The sequence below is a fragment of the Scardinius erythrophthalmus genome (assembly GCF_964197995.2).
Source record: "Scardinius erythrophthalmus genome assembly, chromosome: 13".
NCBI classification, from domain to species: Eukaryota; Metazoa; Chordata; class Actinopteri; order Cypriniformes; family Leuciscidae; genus Scardinius; species Scardinius erythrophthalmus.
This window is the reverse complement of record NC_138233.1, coordinates 4,948,984-4,968,465: the sequence shown is the minus strand read 5'-3', so window position 1 is coordinate 4,968,465 and position 19,482 is coordinate 4,948,984.

The following is a 19,482-nucleotide window of genomic DNA, read 5'->3' as shown; positions in this document are numbered from 1 at the left end:
TAAAGTCCCCGTGAACCGGAAGTTGCAAACGACTTTTCTCCAGTGTTATGACGTATTTCCCAGTGAAACGGAATATTGAACAGAGGGCAGGGTTTTACTCTAGCGCTCCTCCTCTCCATCTCTGCTCATAGCAGACTAACGGTTTGAGGGGAGTGGTTAAGCGTTGCCCAAACCAATTCCTCAAACCTACGTCATCAGAGAAGGTCCTCCAATGCAGAGGGGAGGGGCATTTTCAGATTTTGATTAAAGATTACCATGGTAAAATTTTTTTTTTTTTAAATATTTTCTTGCACGGATTAATTGTTCACCACAAGACTAGTAATATGCGCTAACAAAGTAAATAGGGTCAATTTTGATTTCATGGGGACTTTAAACACTTTAGAAAGAGGAAGGGATGGGAACAAAGAAAGAGCTTGATTCACTTCCTTTTCAGAGGAAAGGAGGCATGAGAGCTTCACAGATTCTTTCTCTCTCAATATTCACACAGGTCTGGATGATCTTCTGAGGGGTTCGGGTCTGACATGCATTATGTATAATGGCTCTCTCTCTCATTTGGACTCCTCTTTTTCCACCAGTGGCCTCTACAAAGTACACTCTCTATCTCTCGCTGTTTTTATATTTATTCAAAAACGAGCACACCTAGATGAAACAAGAGAAGGGAATCTCCATGAAGAAGCTTTAACGCTTTCAAAGGTTTTTTGACCTTAATAACCTTGATAACTGAAGCATCAAGCTGCATTTGATGTCTTTGTAAAAATCTTTAGCACACAACAAACAACATTGGGGTGCAGAATTTACTTGGAAACTATTTTTATTATTTTTATTTATTATCTTTTTCTCAGAAATGAGTACATTTCACAGATAATTACAGCATTAAATGAGATGTGAAGCATGTGTAATGCATGTACTATGCATGTGCAAATTATGCATCATCGATAGCGATTATTTCATGCAAATTAGGCCAGATTGGTTTCATGTGAAATTGAACCGTGCGAGTTCACACATATCGAACCCCAGACCATTTCAAGCCCTATCTGGTCTAAGCTGGTGTCTCAGTCTCAAACGGACATACTGTACGTTGTGTGAAAGCGGCCTCAAAGCACACAGCTTCTTCACGGAAATCAGATATCTGGACTGAGCTGTCAATCATACGACTGAAGAAATCCAGCATGTCGCTCAGATCAATAAAGCGTCCACCTCTTCTGCTCACCCTCAGCTGTGGTCTGACCCTCCAGATCTGGCTGTCACTTCACATTGCGGACAGAACGCTTGAAATCACATAAATACCTCAACGTTCACCACTCATGCTACACTCATTATAAGTCCACTTATAATGTCAGTCAAGGTTTCTTCTCGCAACAGAAATGTCCCAGTTTAGTTTTTCATTAACATTTTGTATTCTTTATCAAACTTTTAGTATTACAAGCTGTACCTTTAAGACGTCTACATGCATATGTTAATGAAGTCATGGTTGTGATGTCTTAATCATAACGATTTCTGAATGAGTAATTTGTTCAGTTCAGCTCAAATGAACTCGTTTTAAAAAAGTTTGTATTATTTAAAAACACCAAAATAAATCAAAATAACTGAGAAGAATAACATAAAAATCACCTGATTTTCTAAATGAACTTTTAAATAATGAACATGAAAACAGTAAAATTACTGTACATTATTAAAATGTTACATAACTACAAATAATGACTTATGCTTTGAACGCTTCTAGAAAAAACATTTAAATGAGTCTGTCAGTGTGTTTTATTAGCTATCACTGATGGGACACGTTTGACACACCGTCCTGTAACTCTCTTTTGGCGAACAATGAATTAGCAATATTTTAAAAAATTAGAGTATTTATTAATAAACTTAATACAAATGCAAAACAATATTTTTCAGACCACATTAGCAGATACTTTTTCTTGTTTTAAGCATAAACTCACTTACTTTTATCATTTTTTGTAGTAAACAGTATCTTAACCTATTAAAACAATACAACATTTGATTTTAAAAAATGTAAATGTTGAAATGAATATTGTTGTAGAAGTATTGTTCATTGTTAGTTCATGCAGGCTAATGCAGAAAAAACCTTGAATGAATGAAACCTTATTGTAAAGTGTTACCAGATAGTTAGTGTCATGTTTGTCAGATCATCTCAAACCTCTTTTACGAAATATAAAACGCTGTGGTGAAAATCTAATTTTAAGGCGTTTCTTCTGCTTTTCTCTGACTCTACATAAAACTCATGCAGTCACATGTCTGTTAAAAGGAAATGTATGAATGCGCAAGCATAGATTAAGACATTAGCAGCTCATTAATGCATTCAGAAATGCACAAATAGTACAAGCGAATGCTTTCCCGAACATAGCGTGTCTGGTTGCTCTGATAAGGAGGCCTGCGAGGACCAAACGACCCATTACTACATCCTGCCTTTTGTGTAATTAACTGAGTTCCTCTTATTCTTGCTGAAGATGCTCGACCGTTCATAGCAGAAATGCAAATGACTGAGACTGACACTCCTCTAAGATTACGAGAGGGAATGTCATTCTGACAGCACTTTAACAGCACTATGAACACTCTCCCAATGCAAAGACGGTTACTAAATTCTAAAGCAGCATCACATGTAACCTTCATAGAGACTTCCAAAGATTTTTTAAAAATATTTTATCTATTTCAATCAACATTATGATATAAAATATCATCCAAAAATGGCAAATCAGTCTATGGAAATGCTGATTATGAATGCATTTCTGTCATGACAACTCTCAAGAGTGTTCGGCATGGAAATGGATTTGACAATGTTGATATGCTTGGTCTTGGCGGAATAGATCTGCTAAACTGCTGCTGATGTTATTGCTGTACAGCAGGCATGAGACCTGCCAATACACACACAACACACTGCTGTGAAGAAGTAAGACTTGCTGCTGCTGTACAATGTAGCGTACATGAATTACCCGTAGCAGATCTATACAGGTGGAGCTGGGGAAGGTGGAGGGTTGAAAACTGCTACAGCAAATGCTGAGCAGTATTTGAATGTTGAGCAGCGAGCTCATTGGCTACTGATACAGCAGGAACCAATCAGCTGTGCCCTATAGAGAATAATGTGATTGCAAGCAGATTGAGTTAAGGACCGATCAGTGTGGCAAGCAGGACGAGGCAGAGAGCCGTGAGAACGGTGTTATGTGTGTGTGGCGGTCGTCCGTGAGGGGCTTTTCATTTATTTAAAGGGATACTTCCTCCTTTCCTCCTCTGGAAAGATTAATGTAGTAGAAATGTGAAATTATTTTAGAAGTTGGTGCCTTCTAGACTGAGAAAAGCCAGAAAATTTATTTTTGGCTCATGTGGATGAAAGACAACAACTCCCAGAATGCACTTGCTTCACTGCCCTATGAGGCCACTCCCAAGCCACGCCTACCGACTGTAGAAAGCAAAAGCCAAATCCCGACATTTTGGATAATCTCAACGGCCGGACATGTCCGGGGAAAAGAGGATGTAACCCCTAATACTCAGCTTTCTCCACAGAACAAGAGCCTGTTAGCTTAGCTTCCAAAAAAAGATGGCTGGCACTATTTGTACATTCTGTGAGTGAGATCCCACCCCCTATGGGCGGGTTGAAAACATGCGGAACTAGCTCTCTGGCATCACAAAAAATCTCAAAAAGCCTCTGGACAAAAAATCCTCCAATGAAGCAAAATGACGATTTTTGCGTCATCTGAGGATTTTTTCCAGACAAAAAAATACATAAATCTCTCATATCAGGGGGACATGAGGGAGGGAAGCACGGTAATGCGAAAATACTACAGGTTTTCTACTGGTACAAAGCTTAATGCTAAATGCAGAAGTATCCCTTTAAACTAAATACTGTGGCAAGCAGGGCGGGGCCGAGAGCTGTGAGAACGGAGCGACATTGTCATTTCAGTAAAGTAACCACTGCATTCCAAAGTCATTAAGAAATTACAACTACTTACGCTTCACAAGGAATAATGGTCAGTTTTGCTGGTTACTTTTCTGAAATGAGACATCCTTGATGATGTATGCAGCCGACAAATGTGACCTCCGGAGGACCCAGCCTTCGAAATGAGACATAGCTTATGTGTGTTGAGTTGCTGTCTATGTAGAGCACTTTTTATTGGACACTTATGAGGGTTCATTTGAGTTAGGATGCTGTCTTAGAAGGGAGTTGCCTATGTAGACAGCAACATTTGTAACAGAACTGCTGATTATACAAACCATTATAGTCTAAAGAACTGACATTACAATATAAGATGAGCATAAAGATGCATGGATGTTTAACACCCAGTTGTACTTTAAATAACGCAGTTAAATAATACTTTGCAATAATTTTCTCATTATTTAACAAGCTCTGAACTGTCTTGCATGTCTCACCCCGTGAGAGATGATCTGACGTCTCAGTGTGTCTCAGGAACGGCTCCTCTGGACGGGTAATTGGTCTCAGCTGTTCATCCACAGACAGAAACAGCGTTTAAGCGAACGGCTGCGTACACACACTTTCCCCTCCATCATTTTATCTCGCCGTAAGAACAAACCCTGAAACATGGATGAATGAGGGAGAGAGAGTTTTACACCAATAATGAGTGTGTGAGTGTGTGGTCTGTTTGAGTACATGTTTGTTTGTGTGTATTTGTGTGTGTGTGACATTGTGTACATATAAACATACAACAGGTGAAACAAACACATAGGTATCACACAAATATGTGCACATATATTTATATATATATAATATATTGTGGCTGTGTTTGTGCGTGTGTGTGTGTGTGTGTGTGTGTGTGTGTGTGTGTGTGTGTGTGTGTGTGTGTGTGTGTGTGTGTGTGTGTGTGTGTGTGTGTGTGTGTGTGTGTATATATATATCACACATACATGCATACATACACATACATACACACATATACATGCACACACACACACATACATACATACATACACGCACACATACATACATATATCAATTTAGTAGAAATGTGTGTGTGTGGTTCAGGTAAGATGTTGTCACTGCAGAAACACGCAAATACGATTGCATCTGGACAGCGAGCAGACAGATGGAGGAAAAAGAGACGAGAACTATGAAGATCCAGAGACGAATAAAGCACCACATGACCAGAGGAATGAAACTGAATTACAGTCGCAGAGTCCAGACACACACAGAAAAATAACGTCACCGCTCTCACATGTGAATGTCTACAAGTTCAATCTCTCCCATGAACGCACACCACTGCTGCTGTATTCAGGAGTTTCTCATCTGAAAAGAGACGCATTATGATCAAAATGATTATTTCTGTATGACCCTAGTCAGCTGTTCAGCTCATCCAACCAGAAAATTACTGTTTATCTGGCATGTTTGCTCCAATCCCACCAACAACAAAAAAGAAGAAAAGTACAAATCTGTCCAATCCCAACACAGATGCTCTAAAGTTTAGAAATGTTTTACTGCTTCAAAACATCTAAAGCTGAATGTGATACTCATGAAACATCTAAAATACATCATTCCGATTAATAAACCCATTTTCACATTCTTATTCCTAACATGGTGTTTTGGATAATGGTCCAGTCAGATATAGATCACCAAACACACTAAAATATGCTATAGTGATTGATATGCGGCTCATACCTCGTAGCGCTCTGAGTGCCTGTGTTTGGGCTCTTGTTATTGAGTCTCTTTCACATCAGATGTGATGCCAGCAGTGCTTGAAACACCAACTGTTGTTTTACCTCCAAAGCTTGCAAACAGCTTGAGAGCCATACTGAATGTGGACCTGGAACATTAATAAACAAGAAATATTGTGGAAAAAAATAACATACCATAATTGCAGTCATTCCTGTGAGAACAAGATCAGATTTCTCAGAGGATGCATACGAATAACAGAAGCTCATTTGTACCTTCATTTTTAAGACGTGTTTGATTAGGATTGGTTTGAAACTTCGACATACTTCAGTAAAACACACATTTTTCAAACCTCCACAGGGGAGACTAGTCCTGTTCAAATATAATTAAAGGCTTCTTTGAGGCAATTTAGCTAATAACCATCCTTCAGCAGAGTTAGTCAATTAGTCAATTTTTGCATAAGCCATTCTAGATCCTTTTAGAGGCGCAATTTTATTTTCACTATATAAATTATTTATTTGAAGAAGAACTTAAACAGAGATGGATGTAAAAGATGACTTTGAAAGGTTGATATCAAAAAAACAAGAACAAATAAGAGAGAGGGAGGATGGAAAATGCCATTAAATCACACTAAGGAGGGGTTTATTTTGTCAATGACTATCAACATGACATCTCATTCATGACATTAGTGAGGCTTCAGGTGATTTGAACCTGTGACCCCTGTGATAGTCACGGAGAAAGAAAGAAAAAAAATTGAAACATGCATTTCTCTCCATCATTTGGATGTATTCATTCATGCACCTGCAAAACATAATGAAAACAGACCGAACAGCATGGGGCGAAATTCAATTTAAATGTTTAACTACAAACACAGAGTTTTTTAGCTGAGTTCTCTCTGTATTTACGATTGTTTGTGGCCTTTAGCCGCTGTCTACAACGCGCTGGATCCTTCCCTGGAAACCGAAAGTAACTCACTCACGCTAAACGTTTACTCTGAATTCTTGCACCCGAGAACAACACAAGTTGACACTATTATGACTAAAATGTTTGCTAAGAAGTATGTCCTACTAAAGCAAGGCGGTATTTGACTGGTCAAGCGTTTCCATAGCAGACTGGTGGGCGTGGCCTCGCACGGCAACAAGCCCAGTGCATTATGGGTATTGAAGTTTTCCTACTGTACCTATTTGGCAAAAGGGAAGACAATAGTATATTTTCTCTGTTTTGTCTAGTCAAGTAACACCAATAATAAAATAAAAAAAGCCTTTCTGCATAGGAAGCCAAGTTTTATTGAAAGCCCATTTTGCCAGAAACAGTTTAATTTAGCATCTCAAGTAAATGTATCTTGAATGAAGGTGACGTAACTTGTTTAAAAGTTTTTGTTGCCCTTTCCAAGTAGAAATTCTCATTGTCTGAGTTGAATGGAAAGCAGCATGAGGAAAAGCACAGTCACACACACTCCTGACCTGCAGTTGTATGAATTTAAAGTCCATCCACTGTAAATTGGCATATGAATAATTCATTTGTGTTAAACAAGATTTAAAGCTTAATTAACTCCAACTGAGTCTGACGAGACCGAAAAGAAATGCGTCTCTCCTATAGCAGCACAGTTTCACCTCACTAGAGACGGCGAGACAGAAGCAAGGGGGCGTCTCGGTAATTCACAGTAATTTAGACACTGTACTGTATTAAAACGCTGTCAGAGACCCGCAATTATGCACACATCCACAGCGACCAGCTCCTTCTAGACACTTAAACAAAATACAACCTTTGAACGTTTCTCTCACACACAGACACAACGCTCCACCTACCTAGACTGCATTTTAAGGGCTGTTCACAGTCACACAGGACACATTTTTGCATTTGTTTGCACTTGTTTTAATCTGTTTTGATGCAATCTCACTGTTTTATAAGCATATATGTATTGAGACAGCAGGTCAAGCTCAAACTTTTAAAGAGGCCATTTTATGCCACTTTTCAAAGTCTTGATTTTGTTTTTGGGCTCTACTATTATAGGTTTTAATGGAAGCTTGTTTCCGCCACAGAATAAAAAACTTTTTTTCTCAGGATACCGTGTTTATATCTTGCAATTCTAAATCACACATTTATAACACGGGGAGTTAATAATTGGGAGTTAGATTTAAATGATATAAAGTTGCAATTGCGTGTTATAAAGTCAGAATTGTGAGATATAAACTCGCAATTCTCAGAAAAAAATTCAAAATTGCAAGTTTATTTTTTGCAATTGCAAGTTTATATCAAGCAATACAGAGTTTATATCTCGCAATTCTGACTTTATAACACGCAATTCTGATAAACAAATAACTGTGAGATGTAAACTCACAAAAAAAAAGTCACAATTATCTTTTAAAATGTTTTATTCGTGGCAGAAAAAAGCTTCCATAGGTTTTCCTGCTTGAATGTTCAAAAACATTTTTTTTTTTTTTTGCTGCTCCTCTCTTCCCAGTCTGTCAGAAACACAATGGCTGCATCCGAATGTTCAAAAATGCTTCCTTCAGAGGATCCATTTCTAGGTAAGAAAGCATCAAGGCACGTCCGAATCCAATGTTATCTTCACTTCCACGTCTCCTGAGATCATTTCATCTGATCGATTTTTGAAGGCAGCGTAGATACCATAGTCAATACCTTTGATATCCCACAATCCTGTGCTTTCCACTCTGTGACCATAAAGATGGCATCTGAAATGTACATGTACTACTAACTAACTCAACCAGGCCCCGCCACTTTATTCTGCCTATTAATTATTTAAATGAGGAATATTGTGACGTGTTCGTTCCCGGAAGAAACTCAAGACTACAATAGAGTCGTTTGAGGAGTTCAGAAACACTGACACTGATATAGAGAAGAACTTTGTGCTTTGCAGAGCTTTTTCACTCTCAAACAGCAACATTACACACTAAAAGTCTAGACAAAAACTCCTCTGCAGTCTATGTAAAACATTCAAAATATTAATTTCTCACTCCTGAGGTTACATTTGGTTAGAAGGCAGATTGTAAGCAGCCTCTGTCTGTCTTTATCCGTATTAAAGCGCCAGAGCATGACTTCAGCTGATCAGAGACAGAAATGAATCTTCATTCCTCCGGCGTGTCTTTGGAGAACATTAATTATTTTCGTTACACAATGAAAGCAGAATCCTCCCCATCTTTAAACTCTTTCTCGCCGTTAATTAGGAGGAAAAGTCGTCCATGATGCTCCTCAACTGGCAGATCAACGTTTGGAAGTGGAACGCCAGGCGTTTCTGAGGCTTATTTTAATTTTGTTGTCATGCATGAATTGGTCGCTTCTCATTAGCCGACAGGCCTGATTGATATATTGGAAGTTACCAAGGCAACAAAACAGGAAGATTTGGCGACCGGAAGACAAAAGACTGAGGCCTGGATTGACCTTGGAATGATTTTAGACAGTGTTTCTGTGCTTTTGTTTGCTCCTATGACGTTAAAAGTTAATTGCATTACAATCTCAAACCACTTTCCTGCTGTCATCCAAACTCAAGGCCACCGTTCACCTGCCGACCGCAGCTCATTTACAGCTGAACGGCTGTCTAAATTCACTTTAACTTAAACAAGATCATGTACCGTGTAAGGGTGGATTTCCTGCAGGGGTTCAGGGGGCAAGACTGACGAATGACTAAAAAAATGTTGACAGCAAGATGGTAGAAAACTGTACATTTCTTGTCTATTACCACCCACTGCTACTTATACAACAACGGAAATAAGCGCAGTTACAATAGATTAATGTCTATATAGAGTGACAATATTGTATTGCAAAAGGTAGCACTTCAAAGTCAATACCAAATCAAAACTAGTTAGCACATTATTTGTAATTGAAAAGGTTTCATGACAAAATATGGTTATGGTTTCACTTAAAATAATTACAAAATAGATGTATGAGATGATGATGATAACTTATAACATTAAAGGGATGGTTCGGAGTAAAATCAACCTAGGGTCCTTTGCACCATGACCTCGAGCCAAACACCCCCCCAGAAGCCTTTTTTCCCTTGGTTGAACATTATTAACTTATAAGTTAGAGCTTATTTAGAGATATCAGCCGGATGGCTTAGTGCAGGCGCTAATGGATCCAAGGCTGTATCTCGTAAATTACCCCACTAATAATGCCCAGAATGGTACCAAACTTCTACAGTAGTACAAATTGGTTCTGTACTCATAAAACGAGGCTTTCGAAAGTGTGTAAGTACATCAGGAGTTTATTTAAATAACACTGGCCTGACGGCTAATGCTACCGCTAACCCGGAGGTCGAGGTCACTTCAGTGATTTGGGAAAAGCACATAAAAGTGTTAGTGTTAACAAGTGTTAGTGTTAACACAAGAAGTGTTAACAACTTAGTGTTAACTAATAATTGTTGCAAACTGGTACTACCAACAAAATATTAGCGCATTCCTGGAACTGGGCGTCGTTACACTACATCCTTATGCATCACTTTCTGCCAGGACTTTTACGTGCTTTTCCCAAATCACTGAAGTGACGTCGACGTGCGGGTTAGTGGTAGCATTAGCCATCAGGCAAGTGTTATTTAAATAAACTCCTGATGTACTTACAAACTTTCCAATGCCTTGTTTTATGAGTACAGAACATATTTGTACTACTGTAGAAGTTTGGTGCCATTCTAGGCATTATTAGTGGGGTAATTTACCAGATACAGCCTTGGATCCATTAGCGCCTGCACTAAGCCATCCGGCTGATATCTCTAAATAATCTCTAACTTTAAAAATGTTCAACCAAGGGAAAAGGCTTCTGGGGGGTGTTTGGCTCGAGGTCATGGTGCAAAGGACTCTAGGTTAGTTTTACTCCGAACCATCACTTTAATTGTACCAAGCATATAGCCAGAGAATCAAAGAGGAGAGAGCCACAAGAAAGGGACCACAAGACCACAGAGCAACAGTTACAATGTTATTTTATCCTTTCCCTGACCATGTGACTAAAACCCAAATGTGAGACATTCAAACTGACCAATCAGATAATTACAACTTCCCCCATTGTACTAAAGGTGTGACAATTCATAGACCCCGAAGTACACACATCTTGGCCTACAGGCCTTGATCACTGTCAGCCCCTCCAAATGGTCATTGGGGAAAGAGGGGGTGGAAAACAGTAAAGCAAATGTCTTTGTTCATTTCAAATATCGTGGATTATTTTCAATCCTACAACAGTGAGGAAATCACTGTGAGGATACCACATACAGAGCTGTTAAACCAATATTTACACACACACACACTTCGGCAACACGTGTCAAGTCTATATTACAGTGTGTTTCCGGTCAGAAGGCACACATTTGACCTTGTGATTATTTGAGTCATTGTTTGCTGTGGTTTCAGTAGCAGAAATGCTTTTCGACCTCCGGGTCTAAGGTCAGGTCATGCAATCTCAGGTAGATTCTAAAGCCTGTTGAGCTGTGAGCAAAGGTCAGAGGTCAGACAGAAACAAACACAGAAACCTTGAGGAAGTCAAAGTCTGGAGGCTGAAGATGGAGAGAAATATTTTAAGAATCTCTCTAGTCTAGTGTATCCCTCATGCTATTTCCAAGTATTCAAAACAATAAAAGCAAACATTTGCATGTAAATATGATCATTTGTAAATAATTGTTATCCAAATGAGTTTCTACCACAGCAAACAAGAGGTTACAGGACTTTTTCTTAATCCTCACTTATAAAACGCGGATTTGATTTTATCCTAAATTCCATGGATTTCCATGGAACAAAGAAACTGATATGAAAATGTTCTTATGTGAAGTTTTTGCGCTCATATTAAAATAATATGACATAGATTATGAAAATGTAAAGAAAAACAGGCAATCACAATATTAATTTATACTATTATGCATTTAAAATGAGCAACATTTTTAATTGTTTTGTTATAATTACATTACTGAAATTAATTAATTATATCAATAATTTCCTGAAAAAATATAAATAGTATCTCAGTGACACTACAACACAGTATAAAGTGTTATTTTACTATAATTTATTGAGATACTAAAAGATTTTATAAATATTTTAAAATGAGTTTTTATTTGATATTTTCCCGTTTTCATTTAAAAAAAAATAATAATTTACATTTTTTTTGTTATTGTGTTTTAATACACTTATATAGTTTTTATTATTTTTTATTTCAGCTGTAGTTTTAGTTATTTTAGTACATCAAGTAAAACTAAATTAGCGATTTTATCTTTATATATTGGATTACGTTTTGGTTAACATTTATTTTATTTCAAGTATTTCAAGGTTTTAGTTTTAGTTAACATTAATAACCCTGAAATACAAAAGAAAGTTGCTGTTTGAATTTAAATAGGCAAATTCTTAAGAGTCTATGATTGGATCATTATGGTTGTGATTATTATGTTTCTAGCATGTTATATGTTTGGCAACAGTTCTTCTAACCCTAATTGATGGAGTATATTTTCATTTCATGGAAGAAACATCATGACCATATTCCAGAATGATATTGTCAAGATTGATCAGACTCAGATTGTGAAAGAATGGTGGGAAGAGCATGAAGAATCATTTTCACACATGAATTTGAAAGTCTTTGGGGTGTGCTGGAGGAGATCTTACAGAGTGCTGGACTCTTGGATTGTCAATACAAGATCCTGACCAAAAATTGGTGCACCTCTTAAAGGAAATAAATGTTGTGATGTTATTTCCATCAAGAAGTGCATTGTGTCTATACATTTTATAAATAATTCCTAAGAAAATTTGGAAACTGTCATAAATTCACATTTGGGATCATTATGTCTTCATAAATGCATCCCCTGATTTCTATTTGTCTCATTATGCTGATTAGCTCCGCCCACACTGAAATGTTATTGGTCCAACATACTTGCATATTAATTACTAAATATATCAGACATTTAATAGTAGTTCCAGAGGCAGAATTCAAATCACGTACATGAATGTGAGATGAATGTGAATGTTAACAGCTCGTTTTCTCCAAGCACGTATTATACACCCAGTTGGCTGAAACACAGGGTAAATCTAATAGACTGAACTCTCTCAGCACGCTTCTAATATTACAGCTGATTATGAGCAATATCTCACGCAGATGACGGCTCTGGATGTATATTGAGAACATTTACCTACTGAGAATTCCTACTGCCATAAAAGATCTGAAAGTGCTTAAATAAATCTACAGCAGCACAAAATGAGAACGCTTTCTGTCTTTAACCCTCTATTGCATAGCGTTGCCATATGGCAACAATTACTTTATCTTAATTTTTTTTAAAAGCTGTGATATAAAATCTGTTTTTTTACAGTTAGTTGTGAAAAGTGGGCTTTAACTTTTAAGAAAATACAATTTATGAGGTCACATGACCAGGATATCCTGTTTGCCAGTCCTTTTTGCTCATGGACATTGACATGCAAACATCACTGTCTGGGGCTCCTGAAGATAGCTTTTTATTCAGAATTTTGAAAAAAATTTCATCAAATAAAAAAATTAAATCAGTATCTGGGGTAAGTAAACTTTAATTTTTTAGTTTTGATTTTATAAGTTTTTTGTAATATGCTAAAATACATTTGTTGCCATATGGCAACTATATGCAAATATGGAAACGTCCTGGTGCATTCAACCTAATGGAGTCCCATTGACTTACATAGCATGAAACTACTCTGAGACTATGTTTACAACTTTTGCTTATATTTTAAAGGAAAAAACATTAGACCTTCACAAGCTGTTGTGGTGGGGAAAAATAAAAGAGGGCCCCAAAGCTTTGTCCCGCCAGATCCTGTCTGCAGAGACCGCACAGACCACTGGCCCTTGCATGCATCTGAGAAGGGCAGATGCAAAATGCCAGGATGCAAGGGCATTGTAAGAAGCAAGTGCTCCAAGTGTTTAGTTTTCCTCTGCTTCACTGACTTTCACAACTTAGTCATGAAGAGAATTAAATGAAATGAAACAGCAAAAAAATGACTGAATGAAATGAAACGAATGAATAGTGTATTTCAGTGAGACAGGTTCCAGGTTCCTGGTTATTATTACCAGACATTTCAGATAACTGTTGAAATTATATAATGTTTTTACTGTATAAATGTTTGTTTAAACATTTCACTAAGTATGAGATGGATTTGTTGAGTTTTGTTTTAAATAAAATTATTATTATTTTTTTTTTTTTTTTTTTTTTATGGTACTTTCCACGATTGCATATTGTTGCCATATGCCACCCTTTAAACTTTTTTTTTTATTTTTTTTTTAGACATTTTTTACCTTGTCTAAGTAATAATTCATGCAATAGAGGGTTAAGTCTTTCTGCTTGAAATAACTCAAATCAACCTAGGTCAAATAAATACATATTCATAAATGTACAGTTTTTATTAAGGGCAGAGGGAGAAAGAGAGAGATCAATTAATTAATATGTGTCTAATGTGTATATTGATCGTCAACAGGCTTTTGTGAATCAACAACACGGATTCATTTCCATGGAACTCAAAAGACACAAACACACACTTCTGTGAAACTAGTGGTTGTTTCTTCAGTATCCGCTGTTACTTACTTTACTAAGTGATCAGACGCACCATATTCACCAGCTGAAAGATTAAACGGGTGAAAAATATCCAACAGATGCACATTGAGGAACCGGAGTCAGAGATACTGACCAGAAGATCACAGAGACTCTTTTGAATTGGACCAGTAAGCAACACCCTAGCAACCACACAAAAACTACATGCATTAAAAAGACTCTAAACACCCTTTAGCAATGCACAGCAACACCCTTGCAAATCACAACACTCTAGCATCAATATTCTGAACACCTTAGAAACCACTTAGCAACACCCTGGCAACCACACATAACACTCTAGCATCAACATTCTGAACACCTTAGAAACCACTTAGCAACACCCTAGCAACCACACATAACACTCTAGCATCAACATTCTGAACACCTTAGAAACCACTTAGCAACACCCTAGCAACCACACATAACACTCTAGCATCAACATTCTGAACACCTTAGAAACCACTTAGCAACACCCTGTCAACCACACATAACACTCTAGCATCAACATTCTGAACACCTTAGAAACCACTTAGCAACACCCTAGCAACCACACATAACACTCTAGCATCAACATTCTGAACACCTTAGAAACCACTTAGCAACACCCTAGCAACCACACATAACACTCTAGCATCAACATTCTGAACACCTTAGAAACCACTTAGCAACACCCTGGCAACCACACATAACACTCTAGCATCAACATTCCAAATGCCTTAACCACTTGACAATGACCAACATGACAATTCTTGACAATTCCACATTACTTTTTCCAATTAAGCATGAAGTTTATTTACTTCATTTTTTTAAGTTAAGTGAACTGATCACTTTTTACAGTGCATAACACTCTAGCATCAACATTCTGATCACTTTAGCAACCACTTAACAACACCCAGGCAAACACCCTTATAATCACTCTGAATACCTTAGAAACCACTTAGCAACACCCTGGCAACCACACACACAACACTGGATCAACACTCTGAACACCTTAGCAAACTCTTAGCAACAACCCTGTAGCTACCCTCAACACTCTTGGATCAACACTCTGAACACCTTAGCAACCACTTAGCAACACATAGCAACACCCTGGGGCAACCACCCACAACACTCTAGCATCAACACTCTGAACACCTAGGCAACTACATTGCAAAGATCAACATTCTGAACTCACACAAAGAAAACTCAAATTGTCTGTGAAATTAATGTAAATCTCTAGTTTATATGTTTATTTAGCTGCATAAAACTTTCTAAACATCTCATAACTCTGTCTGTTTTGTTGTTGTTTTTTCCATCCTTTCTCTAATTAGTTATTTAACTACTTGTTCTGGCTTTCATTATTTTTTTTTATTTATTCTTTCTTTTTTTGCAGTGTTTCCTATCAGGCTGGAGAGCAGAAGTGCATGAATTAGCTCAGTTCTGACGGGTCTCTGCTTTATGTGTCTGTAATGCACTGAATGATTAACGTTTGTGTGTCTTACTGTTTCACACATGACGTGTTAAATAAACGCATTCAGCTCGCTATATTCAGTTCATTAGCCTGTGTCTGTGTTTTATCCACACAGAAAACAATTAAAGGTTCTATGTTCACACTCTCTCTCTCTCTCGCTCTCTCTCTACCACACACACACACACACACACACACACACACACACACACACACACACACACACACACACACACACACACACACACACACACACACACACACACACACACACACACACACACACACACACACACACACACACACACACACACACACACACACACACACACACACACACACACACACACACACACAGGTTTGTAATTACCTGTCTAATTTCTGGAGGGAACTCAGAGAACCTATTACTGCATAAAGAGCTTCAAAACGTTTGCAACAGAGCTGAGAAGAAGCTTTCAAGAGCCTCTTCATCCTCAGATCAAACTCCACTTTCACATCAGTTAATGTGATGATGAAGTAAATGCTCAAACCTGTCATGACCCACATCGGCAGACACACACCATCAATGCTTTTCTCACTGAACGGCCTCTGAACACTCGACATCATTCTGTGGATATTATTTGCATTATGATTCACATGCTGTATTTTTACATATATACAATATAAATACACATTTCTAACTGTATGCATCGTGTGGTGATCGGTTCTGCACGGATTTTGCTGATCTCAAAAGAGCCTAATGGCAGCAGTAACCCATTAGTTTCAATCCAGCAGTTTTGTGATTGACTATTTGAGCTCTGTGATTGGCTGTGATGTAATCATTGATTACTGTGAAGTTAGGCCAACAGCTCTGAGGAACCTCAGGAGTTTAGATGTCAATCAATGACAATTTAATCTGAAACAAAACACACTTCTGATTGACAGCTCAACTGAATCATTCAGCATTATTGTTAGTGACCATAGTTTGTGTGTGTGAGAGTGTGTGTGTGTGTGTGTGTGTGTGTGTGTGTGTGTGTGTGTGTGTGAGAGAGAGAGAGAGAGAGTTAGTAAGTGAGTGAGTGAGTAAGTGTGTGTTTACCTGTTTAAGGTCGGTCTGTAAAGTCCTGATTCCTCTGATCATCCTCAATATTCAGAAATGTGTGAAACTGTCAAGACAATTTAACAGGATTTAAAAAATAATAAAGTCAGAGAGTAAAGTAAAGTAATAAAGTAAAGTTTGTGTCTTTCTGATTAATCTGTCATGGACGCAGCCAGGCCAAAAGGACAAGCAAACAGAAAAATATCAACTCCACGTACTGCAAAAACGGGTATATGCAGTGTTTTGCCAATTGATTTACATATTTGCATGTGATTTGCATCTAATTAACAAATGTGCTCCAGGTGTTTGCTGTGACAGAGAATTAAATGTTCTCCTCTATGACTGTAAAACTGTGGCAGCATCCCAATTCACATACTAACTGTAGTTTGTGAGATTATTTTAAATTGTAACATTACTAACTGTATTTTTGATCAAATAAATTCAGCCTTATTGAGACATTTAAAAAAAAAACAATTATCATAAAAATGTTCACATTTTGAGCCGTGGTGTGTCGACTTTTTCCCCCTTATTATATTTAACTTAAGCAATAAATTAAATCACTTTAAATATTGTCAATTTGAAAAGTGACTGATTTACTTGCATATTTACTTAAAAGTATGATGTACCCTCTATTTTGCTGTGAATTGGGATGCAGCCACAAGCACACTTTTAATGGCAGTATGCTAATGGTTGTGACATTTGACTTTCACTATTATTTTAAACTCCAAATCTGAGCTCCATTTTGAAAAGAAGAAAAGGTGAAGGTCTCATACTCCTCATTTCTGCCATATTTTGGGCATGTCAGAAATCGCAGTGTGGATGGAGAAATGTCTGTCCAGAAAATAATTACATTCTTGAACACCTTTGACACTCATCTTCTATTCTCCTCCTCGCTTTCTATTACCCTACAGCCCTTCACACACACACACACACACACAAAAGCTCCTGTCATTCTGCTCCCATCCTCTTTGTCCCTGGTGACTGTGTTAAATTGGTCTTGTATATTTCATATTTTGAATGTAATAACGCTGCATGTCTCATTATATCTTTGTCTCTTTATCATTCTCTTTCTCTCTGCATCTCATGGTTATTGTTCCTGCTAATGGTTAAAAAACAAGATTCCTTGAGAAGCGATGATTAGACTAATTAGACAAACCCTCTCTCTTGTCAAATCAGCAGCAACAGATTATAAGATCAACTAAGCCTATATTTTTACATTCTCAGAAAACTCACTCACCACCACACTGCTAGTTGTAGTATGTTGTGGCCAGTTGCCAGGGAGTTGCTAAGGAGTTACAGGTGTTTCTACACTGATGCTAGGGTGTTTCTACACTGTTGTTAGAATGTTCTTAGTAAATTATGCGATTATAAGGTGTTCTGGGTGTTTTAGCCTGTTGGTATGCAGTTTCTATGTAATAAATTGTGGTTCTGGAAAGAATCAGATGTCATTAAAGTCATATGAAATTCTAATTAAGTTTTACAAGAATGAGAAATGGCTAGAGAGAAATATGTAGAGTAGAGTGTGAGTGTAATTATTATCTGCTGTCTTCCAGTGGGACAGAACTCAACAGAAGCACAGGAGTGTGAAATGAATGAATGAATCTTCACCTGTACGCGCATTAACAAAGAGAAATGACGGAACCACATGCGGACGTGACGACATTATCGGAGCTGGCGCGCGAGAGCACGCTACTATTCAGTTCCAAAGCACAAACGCCAAATCCACTTATAAATATAGAAGAAGAGTAAAATAAGCAATAATTAATCCAAATACTTTTGTGGAGACACAGTCAGCAGCTGTAGAGCCGACAACACTGGATTCTTCTCTACTACTGAGTTTGTCCTGTTCGCGCGTGACGAGTGTTTGGAAGGGGCGGGTCTTGAAGAGTCTGACAGACAGTTGCCAAGGAAACCAATTAAACGGTTTACCTCTTCTAATAGGATATATTTAGCTGAGGGAATTCCTGTGAGAGAGAGAGAGAGAGAGAGAGAGAGAGAGAGAGAGAGAGAGAGAGAGAGAGAGAGAGAGTGTAATGTCACAATACAGTTGCAGCAATGATGAAGATCTATCTGCAGCAGGACTAAAAGTTATTAAACAAAAACTCAGAACACTATGAAACAGAACAACCAGTGTAAACGCAACGAGAACTGAAAAATCAACTGAAAGAAACACAGGGCTTAAATACACAGGTGAATGAAACTAAATTAACAACAGGTGTAACACATTACCAAATCAATGAGAAACCATAGCAACGAACCGAAAACTAGGTCTGCATGTGTCCAAAATCGTCCCCTATACCCTTAAATAGGACACTATTTTGAGGAGAGCCATTTGGTGTCTGAAACCATAGTGGACATTATCGAGTGTACTCATTCAATCCCATAATGCACCACAATAAGTGCACAACCGACACTCAACCATACTGTATATACATTTACATATAGGCCTTTTTAATTTATTATTAAATTGTTTAATTAAGGTTTATACAGAGTTTCCATGACAGGGTTCAAGATAAATCTTTTCATCACTACTCAAGCTGCCAGTTTTCTAAGTTTCGAATGATTATTTAACGTTGCACTCAGTGTCAAAATTCACTCACTTGTTTTCATTCACTCCTTCAAGTGCACTATATGGAGTAATGTAGGAGATAGTGAATGAGGGTATAGGGGGCGATTTCAAACACAGCCGGAGAACTAAAACATGCAGACAATCACTACTTACAATATACAAATGTTTGAAATGTATTTTTTTTTTTTTTGCTCTGGTTGTATACTTCACATTTGGGCAAATTAGAAAACCTGCATACTGTGCA